Consider the following 12,953-nt stretch of genomic DNA (forward strand, 5'->3'; position numbering starts at 1 on the left):
AAACCTAACGCACAGAAACTGAACTGAAGCAAACCGTTTATTTCAAGGAAACATTATTATTCTCACAAACTAAACAGTCATCTTAAGGCCAAAATAATTTCTGAAAGCGTATTCTATTAATTTCTTTAGGCTACAAATGAAAGAAACCAAATGCAAACTATCAATAATATGAACAAAAAGGAAATCATTGCATTTTATAAACATGTACCCGTCTCCCAGGGCACTGTCTCTCTCCACTTGTTCTACGTTCGTTTGTGTTTACCTCAAGCCAACGTGAGGCTGTCTTGTGTGCTTGCAAATACGGCATCGGGAGCTCTAGGTATTCTTGCTGTGAGCTTACATCCCCTTACAGCAGGCATTAAAAGATCCAAAGGGAGATAGAGACTGAAACACAAAAATAATAGGAAATTTTCAATACCCCACTTTCAATATTGGATAGATCACCCAGACAGAAGATCAAAAGGGAAACGTTGAAATTAAACTACACTTTAGAGCAAATGAACCTGTACTGACATTAAGATCATTCCACCCAGCAGCAAAAGACTACGCATTCTGCTTAAGTACACACGGAGTATTTCTAGGATAGATGATATGTTTCATCTAATGTCTTAAATATGTGTCTAAAAATGACTTACATGTTTGTGAAGAATATATCCACAATAAGACCAACACTGTGCTATTTATAATACAGATAATCAAAAACAAGCTCGACGTCCTAACACCGGGAAGTGAGGTTTTCTCTCGTGATGTCTCCGGGCTGCTCCTCCCTGACTCTCGGTCTGTCCCTGCGCTGGCTGGCGCTCCCAGCTCCGTGCCCGGGTCACACTCCCGTGCCACTTACCTGATCCAGCTTCCTGCTCCCTGTGGCCCTCGGTTTGGATCGTTCCCGCGACCTGCCCTCCCTTTCGTCTCGCTCTGGTGACGAGCTCTATGTGCTGAGCACACACGTCAGTGCCCGTTTCTTCAACAGCCATCTGCGTGCCTGTCACACACCAAGCCTCTGACAGGCCATGGTGGCGGCTGCAGACACTGCCCTCGAGGAGCACAGTGGCGGCTCCAGGAGGGGAGACCGGGCAGCACGATGAGTCATTAGAAAGGATGTGATCACTGCAGTAACGGAAAGTCACCAAAACACACTCAAGAATCAGCAAGATTCGCTCAGGGGCCGAGAGCGGGAGGCGTTTCGGGGAGACGCAGCAGCTGGCGAGAAGGCCCGGGACGAGGGACCAGCGTGGACCGTGGTGGGGCGAGGTGCAGGGAGGCTGGAGAAGGCATCGGGCCAGGTCACCAGGCACTCACAAGTCCCCTGAGCCATTGGGACTTTACCGTGAAAGGTCTGAGGAAAGCACTGGAAAGTTCTCGTTAAAGAAGTGACAAGACCACATTTGTGACATGCAGATTGCATTATGTGGGCACGAGGAGAACAGAGGGAGATGGCTGGGGTGGTGAAACTGAAGCAGGGACAAAGATTCGGTCACACGGGGGCCTTTTGTAAAAATAAATGAACTAGGCCGGGCGCGGTGGCTCACCCCTGTAATCCTAGCCCTCTGGGAGGCCGAGGCGGGTGGATCGCTCGAGGTCAGGAGTTCGAGACCAGCCTGAGTGAGACCCCCATCTCTACTAAAAAAAATAGAAAGAAATTATCTGGCCAACTAAAATATATATAGGAAAAAAAAAAATTAGCAGGGCATGGTGGTGCATGCCTGTAGTCCCATCCCAGCTACTCGGGAGGCTGAGGCAGGAGGATCGCTTAAGCCCAGGAGTCTGAGGTTGCTGTGAGCGAGGCTGACACCACGGCACTCAATCTAGCCTGTTCAACAAAGTGAGACTCTGTCTCAAAAAAATAAATAAATAAATAAAAAATAAATGAACTAGGTCAGGCAAATCTGGCTCATGAATTTGGAAGCTGCAGGAAGCTACCAGCTGGACTCCAGGCAGGTGACGTGAGGCCGTAATGGCCGTTACTCACCGGGAGCGAGACTCAGTGGAGATCAGGCACAAATACACACCTACCAGAGGGAAGAGAAACTGGCGACGGGTCAGTGGAAGTGGGTGACTCGCGTCCACGGTGGAGCTTCAGAGTGACACACGCCCGGCTCGGCCTGAGGCCCACCCGCAATGCCCACGACCTCCGTCCCCACCACAACTTCTCTCCGTGACCTCAGCCACACGCCTATCCTCTGTAGAGATGCCTACATGTCTTTAAGACAATCTGTCCCTTCTGGAACTTGAGACAGTTTCTGGTCTTTATAGACAAAAGGTCTTAAAACAAGTGGTAGATTAATAGTGAGATGTCATCAATAACTCACGTGAACTTCATGTAAGCCGTCGTTTCAGGAGGAGCAATGGCAGAGTACAAAGGGGAGGATGACCCTGAAGGAGCGGGAAGTTATAAAAACAGTGATACCTGTCCTAAAACAAATACATGCTTCAGCTGCTGAGAAGTAATCAGTCAATCCCTGTATTTCAGTGTAGGGGAGTAATGCAAACTGCACGTCTTGAAAAAGCACCTTGGGATACTTCCAGATGAGAGACGTCCACTTAATAGAAAAGGCGGTTTTCACCCTCTGGTGTCATACATTTCTCTTTTAGTAAGTGTACGCGCTTTAGGGCGATGACATTCTGTGACATGTGGCCAAGTGTCTGGGTGTGCGTCGAGCTCCTGTTCCCCGTTCCGTCTCCTTCGAGGGCCCGTCGCACACGGTGGTTTTGGGCCTGAGGGAAAAGGAGACTTGGGTGACAGAATGACAAATTGAATTATTTGACAATCTTCTTGCAGTTTGTGTCCCACTGGGATCTGCTGCAAGTGAAGCTGTGACGATGCGATTTCTGGCAGAGCGACGGCGTCGGCAGAGCAGCCGGGGGTCCCCGGGGGGCGCGCAGCTGTGGAGCTGTACGCTGTGATGACGCGGGCTGAAGGATGTGACGAGGGTGCGAGGCTGACAGCAGGGTGTTTGCTGTGAAGATTTGTGGTCTGGGTCCGGCTGTGAGTCACAGTGGCCGTTCTCTCCAAAGGACAGCGTGGTCCAGAGGTTGAGCATCACAACCGAAACGAGAACATCTGCTCACACCCTTGGTCTCAACGTTCATCCTTGGTTTCTGCATCTTCCAAGTTATGCCAAAGCGCTTCCTCCACACCACGGAGAGTGTTACGGCTGCTAGTGGAGCCAACGCACAGCGCCTGGAGCTGGCCCGCGAATGTTGTTGCAACAACTCTGCAAGGCTCCGCGTTAGGCGGGCACCAGCTCTCCCAGGTACATTTGACAGCATACGCCAGACCTTGATCGCATAATAGTAAACTTAAGTTACTGGCTCTTGCTTCAAGGGATTCCTTGTCAACAACATAATTCTTAATACAAATGAAAAAATAAAAACTAAAATTGTGTAGTAAATAAAAATGAAAATGTGTAGTGATTATTGATTACTTAGGTTCTAAGAGGGTTATGTACACGTAGATTATCATAGAAATGATAAATAAGGTATTTGAATTAGTGTTATATTGATTTTAATGGATCATTTATTATAACTTGATATGGAGGGAAATAAAATTTTAGTGGAGAAATTACGAGTCCTGGAAAATATTCGCAGACACAGGTCAGAATTGTTCTAGAAGGTGTTTGCAATGGACACTACCAGCACCTGCCTCGGTCGCCCTCCCTGACTGGCACACGCGCTGGAATGACAGTTCTTCCAACGTGTTTGGCAAAAGGGTGTCGACATCCCTTCCGTCCCCACGGAGGGTGTCCCTCCTCACATCTGGGATGCAGATACTGGGAATGCTGGTTTTTTATCCAGCCTCCAGTAAAATAACATTCAAACAACCCAAGAAAAAGAATCTTGCTTTAAAACTTTAAAAACTTGCTTGAAAATTAGAATACCTTGTCTTTTTGTGGTTTGTTCTAGAAACTTTACTGTCCAGTACAGCCATCACTAGCCCAGGTGCCTGTTGAGGACTTGAAATGAGATGAGTGCATCCGAGAAACAACCGCATCTTTAATTTTGATTGAATCGCGACACTGGAGCCGTGTGTGGTGGTTAGCTTTAGGTGCCGACCTGGCTAGATTAAGGAATACCCAGAAACCTGGGAAGGGCTTTCTGTGGGTGTGCTGTGGGTCCGAGGGGACTCGTGGGGGGTCCGCCTGCATTGTGGGTGGGCTCCATTCTGCTGGATCCGGAGAGATCAGAACCAGAGGACAGGCAAGTGTGTGGCTCTGCCTGCTGGCACTGGGGTGCAGTCTTCTCGTTCCGTCCTTGGACAAGAGCTCCAGGCTCCCAGCCCTTGGCCTCCAGCACTTACACCCACCCAGCCGCCCCCAGCCGCACCCCTGAGTTCTCGGCCTTTGGCCTCAGGTGTGGAGTTAACACCGTTGGCTTCCCTGGTTCTGAGGCCTTTAGTCCTGGCCTGGGCCATGCTGCCCGCGTCCTGGGGGCTCCGGCTTGCAGACGGCCTGTCCTGGGACTGCCACCACCCCCCCAGGCTCCATAATTGCTTGAGCCTGTCTACACACACGTGCATCTATCGGTTCCGTGTTTCCGGAGAATTCTAGTACACAGTGTAAAATATCTTTCTGCTAAACATGACTTTATTGTTTTCATGGACTACATCTCGCTTTCAACCTTGCATCCCTGAATAAGATATTTTTGAAGCCTTCTAGTGCATATCTGGGACATGTGTCATTTCTAACAGCATACATGTGTAAACATATGTGGATTCAGCTTGTATGATTAAGTGTGGCAAACTAGCTTTTAAACAAAGGAATAACTGATGCAAAAATCAAATGGAGATGCAAAAGCTGAAACTATTACCAGCCCAGTTGAGAGAGAGAGAGAATGTACTTTGCATATTTTATTATTAAAGATAATTATAATCTGGTGCAGCAAAGCAAAATTGAAGAGCTGTATGTTGTGTGAAATCTATATGTTAAAGTTGACATAAGGAAAAATATTAAAAGACATTCTGAGCAAATAGATCATGAATTTGATAAGGACTTTCCTCTCAACATTAAAAAAACTGTCAATAAAATAAGTTGTCTAAAATCAGAATTATATGAACAGCTTGATCTTTGGCCAGATAAAATAAAGCTGCAGTTCTTATACAAAAATGAAAATCATTTTTAGGTAGAGATATGGTAAAAAATGGTTTCAGTTATGAATTTTTAAAGATTACAATGAAAAGACAAAAAGGTATTTTACAAAAATTGGGACATTTTTAATTAAGTCATCAAATAATTGTCTATAGCATATGAAACCTTTTTAATAAAATCAAAAGTTAATTGATTCAAAATTTGAAAATTCAGAAGACTTAACCTTAGATAAGTCATACAAGAAACACTGCCCAATTAATACATTGTTGTGTTTAGTCTCCAATAAAAGGGCTTCCAAATTTACAAAGAAATGTCAATTTGCAGACTAAATAACCAAGCTCATGGCATGGATATTTTGAATCTTTTACATATGTTAAAAATAATTTCAGCTGGAAATAAAAATCATTTCTATCATGATGAATAGTGTTGTAGCTATGTTAGATCAAATAGCCAGACTTACTGGAATTTTAGAGTATAAGACCCCCCCCCTTCAAAGTTAAATGAATTCTTTTAAAATGATTAAGGAAGTTTATCAGTGTATGTGAAATTAATAAAGTGCATCTTTGTATCTCGGTCCATTATAAGAAAACCTTTAATGGTTGGAACAGGTTAGTGGGTACCGAGAAGGTAAATTTTCAACTGTAAATTTCAGGAAACGTAAATAAGAATGGAGTATTTCTGAAAAAAAATTGACATTAAATTGGAATATGCTATAAGTGTAAAATACATATCATATTTTAAAATTTGAGTTGAGAAAAGGTAAAATATCTCAATAAAATGTTATATTGATTACATATTAAAATGACAATAGTTTGGATATATGGAATTATATAAGATATAGTAAAATTAATTTCGTCTGCTGTTTTATGAACTTTTTTAAAAAGTGGCTACTAAAAATTTAAATTAAATATGTGGTTCTCATCATATTTCCATTGGGCAACACTGCTCTGCCCATAAACTTTACAGATCAGACATCTTTGTTGTTCTTACCATTTCCTCTGTGCAGTGGATTGGTCTTTTGACATATTGTGTAATGCTGAACAAAACATTTTTGTTTAGTTTATAATTAATTATAATTATTTTGTTTATAAAATCAAAAGTATACATAATAATTGGAATGTTATATTGTGAAAATCTTCCCACAGCAAGACAAAATAAATGGATTAGGAGCAGCAATAAAATTATAAATAGTACATGTAACCAAGTGTAGGAGAAGTTAAGCTCCATGTTTGGACAGCAGACGAGTCCTGGCAAACGCGTGACAATTTAGTAGCAGTATTCATATAAATGCAGGCAGAACTCCAGTTCTTTTTAAGGTTCCTGAATGATCGATATTATCTGAGTGCTGGATAATATTTTCCAGCATTATATTGAGAAAATTAGGTAGAAATACAGTAAGTGAGTGGAAGTTCTTGAGGTCATTAGAAGAAAATCGAGAAGGATATCGAAACCCGTCTCTGCATAGTCACAAAACATCAATTTGTGCTAAATTTTACACCTTTTCCATTTCAAAACGGTAACCTGTCTTCTAACAGTGTATGTAACATTGGACATTTTTAGCAGAAGAACAATCGAATTTTTTTTTTAGTTTTGTTTATTTTTTACCCCATGAGTCTGTGGATTTATTTATTAATTCAAAATGATTTGCAAATTCATTTTTTTAGTTTATTCATCAAATTTCTTTCCAACTTGGACTTGAGCGACATCAGTGTGGGCGCTGGGGTGTAATGGGTCACAGTTGCGGCATTTTCACCGCCGTCCTGGGAAACGCTGCGTGTCGCGCTTTGTCCCCCGAGCGCAGGTTGCGAGTGACGCACCGGCGGGACCCCGGGACGCTCCGGCTACGGTGGGACCCTCAGCTCGGAAATGAACGCGTTTGTGGGTTTCAGTAATTTAAGAATAAACCCCCCAAATCGAGAAGGTAGCGCAAGGCTCGCGCCAGCCTCTGCCCCTCCCCGCACTCCCAGGAGGACAGGTGCGCCCGGGACAGGTGCGCCCGGGACAGGTGGGCGGCCCCCTAGACCCCGCAGGGCTGGAGTCACGTTCAGGCACCTGCACAGGGACCGGACGGCAGCTGGGTTAGGGTCAGAACCAAGCTCGGGGACGCAGCTGTGGACGGGGCCGTGGGACTTGGGGCTACTCGGCGTCAGCGTGAGTCCCCAGTTGCAGAGGCAAAGTCCCCGGCGTCACGTCAGAAAGCTGAGCTCTTCAGTGGGACGGAGGGTTTATTCTAGATTTTGCAGCTCTGGTACCTGGACACGTAGCCCACCCCACCCCACTCCATCCTCCCCGTCCCCCGGGCTGTGACTGCAGGAAACGGTTTCTCCGCTCACACCAGGTCGTGCCTTTGTCTGCATTATCACACGGTTGTGCGTGGACTCCCCCTGTGATAGCTGTCCTAGGGCAGCATCCGACAAGAAAGGTTTTATTTTGTTCATGTTTTGTTCTACTGGATTCTTCCTGGTAGCATGTAATTCTCACTCGAGGGTGTTTGGACAAGGCTCAAGAGGAATCTGTGAGGTCCTAGGCACGGCGTGCAAAGCTCTGATGCTCATGCAGGAGCGCGACCCCGTCCGCCACACCTGGGCTCCGGGAACGGCACACTCACCGCACAAAATCCCATCAAATGCGGACTCGATCCCAGTTACCCACTTGGTGAAACATCAGATTCAGTCACTTGGTGATTCCTTTTCATCGTGGTTCAAGTTAAATGGCAGAGAGTAGAGTCCTTAAAAGGGCTTTGTTTTGGGATATCAATATTGTCTAGAATGACTGAGAGGGCTAGACACGGAGACTTCAGGAGAAACTTCCAATCTGAGTCCTGGGGGGTTCACCAGGCAGCTGCTGCCCCCAGATTGAGAACTGGCCCCGGCGACTGGCTTTGGAGCCACAGGCTGCTGCCTGCAGGAATGCTGCACGTTCCAGAAGCTTTTGCCCCGGAACGTGCAGAAAAATCAGAAAAACAGAAAATCAGAAAACACAAACATCAGAAAAACGGGTTTCTGCCAAGACTGCAGTGGGGTGGTTACATGCCTGTAAGACCAGGCTTGCACAATAAGGAACAGGAACTGTGGGAGCACGACTTCTGCCTCAGTTTCTCCTCCTCGCGTGTGCCTGATTGGCAACACATCTGAGCTGTGCGGGCAGCGCAGTGGACGCCTCCCCGGTGCTGGGCAGGGGTGACACTCGGAGCTGGGACCCCCGAACTGCATCCTTTTCGCAGTCACTGGTGAAATGCCCGTTTCCTGGGCTATCGATGCTCCTTCACGCCGAGGTTGAGTCCCGCATCCCCAGCAGGCTTCGCTTTCTGGTGCCAAATACACGCACAGCTGTCCTCAGTTTACCTGTCACGGTCAGAAGACAATCAGCTGCCTTCCCAGTGTCCCGAGCCCTCACTCCTTCCACGTGGCCGTGTCAGACTGTTCTAATTCAGCACACGGGCGCCTCCTTTCTCTCCTGAAACAGTTTAACTTAACTCTCCTTTGAAGATTGCAACAGCTGGAAACCCTAAACTCAGAAAACCGAAACATTTTCCTCAAGCGAAGGGAAAAATTTACAATTTCGTTTTACTGGTTCTTTCCTGATAAAGGAGTGAAGCGGAAAGGCGAGGCCGGGATCAGCTCCCGGTAACGCCGCGCGGGGCCTGGCGCAGTCGGGGTGCGCAGCAGGCGGGCGGCCCGGGGCGCTGTCACCGCAAGACGCCGCAGTCGCTGCTTTAGATGGCTCGGTTCTGTCCACGGAGGCTCCTGTGGCTCTTGCTCAGCCCACAGGTTCTGCCACGGACACCCCAGAAAAGACCGGCAGCCCTCGTAGACTCCGGCCCTCTTTCCGGACTTAATTTGGCGAACTCCCAGTTGTTTTCACCTGCGGCCCTTGCGGGTTGGAAACGCTTCCCTTAGGGCTTAGTCTCTCCACATGCTCAGGGACTGCAAACCTCAGTTCTCATGGCTTCCTCAGCCCCCTCCCTGGAACTCGCAGTCCAGACCTCCCCGTCCCCACCCAGGGGAGCTGTTCGCTTGCTGTGCGCGTCACACTCCCAGCCTCGGGCCCTGGGAGCTCGTCCCGGCCAGCACCCGCCTCGGCTGTTCCTGGCAAGGACGGGGGACAGAACCGACTCTGCGGCCAAACGTGCTCTGCATTTAAGGTTAGTGTCTACCAAGAACAAATAGTAGATTCGTTATGTAAAATTGATTCAATTTTATTTTATGTTTATATGTAATATTTTAAAATATAATTGAAATTGTCATTGTACTATGATACGGAAATATGATCGGTTAAAAAAAAAATCAGCTTATTTGAAGTATGGGTGATGTTGCCATAGCAGCTGTGAGATTGAATGGTGGCATGAACACATGTAGGATTCGGTCCCTGGAGACGGGTCACCCCTGCAAAGTCCTCATGAATCAGCCGTGGTGGAGTGGTTACAGTAACCAGTGTTCATCAAACACAGACCCCGTGCAGGGCTCACGCCTGTAATGCCAGCACTCTGGGAGGCCGAGCTGGGAGGATGGCTTGAGGCCAGGAGTTTGAGACCAACCTGAGCAACATGATGAGACTCCTTATCTACAAAAACTAGAAAAATTAGCCAGGCATGGTGGCACACACCTGTAGTCCCAGCTACTCAGGAGGGTGAGGCAGGAGGATGCTTGAGCCCAGGAGTCTGAGGTTGCTGTGAGCTATGACACCACTACACTCATACCTGGGCAAGAGCAAGTCCCTGTCTTCAAAAAATAAAATAAAATACCAACCAAAGATAAAGCTTGGGATTAACCGTCAGTCCTGCCAGGGGAGGGGCCCGTCCCGCGGGGGCTGACGCACAAACCCGGGAGAGGTTTGCAACACAGCGCAGCTGCTACGCGGAGCTCCTGCCAGACCCTCCGATGCTTTCAGATGAGAAGCTGCCAGCTGCCTTTAACCATGAAGCTGGAAGGTTCCGCAGTGTCACATTGTGATTATATCTTGGACCCTGATCTCACAACAAGTTGGATCAGCGCATTTCCAGTCCTGTGGCTCAAAACCCAAGCCTGGACCTGAGCCCCTGCACTACCCTGGAATGCTCTGGAAACAGGACCCCGACACCTGCCGATGCTGCTCCTGTCCCGTGACTCCCTCGGTAACGCTGCCCTACAGGTCTGGGGTGGGGGTGCTGTGCCGTCTGCACCATCTGCATCTGTGTTTGGGACAGGGAGACACCAAGGGCACACGTCTGTCCCCGGCTGTCTGACAAGGGCACACTGAATAGGGCCACCTTCATTTCCTTTGCGGTACGCAACGTCATACTGAATTTCTTGCCACATGGACCCTTTCCCAGCTGTCCTCCCTTCAGGGAAGGTGCAGGTGGCTCACCCGCCGTGGGGCCAGGGCGTGGGGGAGCGTGCAGTGGCCGGACTCTTCCTTAGCGTTCACTGAGGAGCTGGCAGGGGACGTGGGGTGATGGCGTGCGTATCTCCAGGAGATACAGACTCCTGCTGTTAGGAAGGGAACATGTGACATATGACGTGGGACAGGGAAGATGCATGTGGTGGCTTCTGTCCCAGAACCTTCTGGGAGAATTTCCAGGCTTCCCTGAATTCCTTGAAGTGTCTCTCTCAGGCAGTGACCTTGACTTCCAACCTATCACGACACTGACTCGTCGTCTCTGGCTGCGGGTGGCGGGGGACCAGGGCCATTTCAGTCTTTCCCATCACACTCTCCGGCCCCGGGCACCTGCTTCTGAGAACTCCGCACAGGTACAGAACCCAGGACCCGGCTGTCCCAGATAGATCTGGTGACATGTTAATGACACTTAAGCTTCAGGTTTACTTACATGTGCCCATTGTATCTAATTTTATGTTACTAATGGTGCTTTTTGAACAAGGCTCTCACATTTCCTAAGTTTCAGGTCCTAAAAGAACGTGGCACATCACTGACAGCTGTGGAAATGCTGTCCCCAGGGGGCCCCACGGCACGAGAGGGAGCAGGCCAGGCCACTCATCCGCTCCCCACAGGACCCACATGTCCTGGATGGGTTTTCCAGAGAGTTCCCTTGGCTGCCCCGGCCACTCACCTTCACCCATCCAGAGTGACACGTCAGGCGCCGGCCCTGCAAGCCTTGCAGACTGTTTGCTGCACGAGGCTTCGGAGCTGTGATTTTGCATCGGGGTCAGGTGGAGAAAACAGACCCAGGAATGATCTGTGGGAAGATTTCCCAGAAAATGCTTGTCATCCTCAATATTATACAGCTACGGCAGGAGGAGAAGTCTTCTGGGTTGAGAAGCAAAGATCAGAAGTGATGTGTTTTCTATTCAATAGAGGAACTATGTTTCCTTCAGATTTCATTAACTGAACGGGAAATATTATTTTTATTACTCTGGGTGAATTTAGTGTGTCTATTTTAACATACTTCGATTTCTTCCCTTTTCATTCTTCGTGGTGACATCGTCGACTTGACTAAAAGTGAGAAAATAAATGAGACAAGACAGAAAAGCTTCCCGGCTAGACTTAGCTTACCTACCTGCTGCCATTTCGAATTGTGTTTATCTTCATTTTCTTTACCCACCAAGAATTCCTTCCTCCTTCTCCCCTGAGACCTCGCACGCACTGAATACACCCGCTGCCAGATTCGGAGCCATCTGGGCGTGCGGAGAGGAACTCCCATCCACTGTATCAATCGGACTTCGGTTACGGAGAGCAGAACTTGTCTCCCACTACCAAGTAAAGGCAAGGGTGTGAGTTGCCTGAAGGACTTGAAATAAAATCCAATATCAAGAAAATATTTGACATTGAGTATTATTTGGAGTAGGAGCTGATGCTGGGGAGAATATTTTATTAAACTTGGCTTACTGTTGATTGACATTAGGCAGATACCATTGGATGAGTTGATTTCAAAATGCTTGGTGGAAGGGGGAATTCTACTACAAGATTTTAGTGAGTAAATTGGAATTATGTTGCTTTACTCACTTCTTTCTGCGTAACAGGACAAAGTTCAATTGAATCATGGTCCGACGATGTTGCGTGTTTACTGCGCCCTCACGAGACTGCCTTTGAACACTCTCCACTTTGCAAAAGACAGCTGTCAGTCTACCTCGATGTGTAGGTCTCCTTGGGAAATGGACATGTCTTTATGGCTGGAAGGGTCAAAAACCAAACATCCAGCTGGTTGCTATGTGAACTGCACATCATTCCTTCCCTCAGGTTATTATCTGTATTAATATTTATTATAACCACATGTTTTCTCTCAGTTGATGTTTTGCCATTATTGGCTTAAACTGATAGAAATCTTAGCCTTGTACCTTTTTTTTTCTGGCATGCAGAACAACTGGGGACTAAAAGATGCACACTAGCAGTATATTTAGTAGACTGCCTTTTAGCAAAGCAAAAGAGTTTTAACTAAGATGAATTTAAGGGTTATTTTTTCTTCTACTCTGTAAACCTTATTTTTAAAAGTTATTTTACCCAATTTTTATTTGTATATTTACACTCATGTATAACTTACATATAAATACATTTATATACTTTAAAAATCAACTTTACTGAGGTATAATTTACATTTAACAACATAAACTACTCTAATGTAAATTTCAATGAGATTTGAAAATTTATGTGCCTCTGTACCTGCTAGAAAAATCAATACACATCGTATTTCCATGAACCTCAAATTTTTTTTTTATGGTTTTTCCCAGTCAACGACACACACCTCTGGCCCCAGGCAGCCAGCCACTGCCACTGCAGAGTCCCTGGTCTTTTCTGAGTCTCACATCGGACCACACTGAACGGATTCTTCTGTGCCTGGGGTCTGTCTCTCAGCCTACGGCTTCGAGCTTCGCTTGTGTTGCTGTGTCATCGTCATCATTGTTCACATTTCTGGAGTGTTTTCTGCACACCCTCTTT

Source organism: Lemur catta, chromosome 5 (genome assembly GCF_020740605.2).
Source record: "Lemur catta isolate mLemCat1 chromosome 5, mLemCat1.pri, whole genome shotgun sequence".
NCBI classification, from domain to species: domain Eukaryota; kingdom Metazoa; phylum Chordata; class Mammalia; order Primates; family Lemuridae; genus Lemur; species Lemur catta.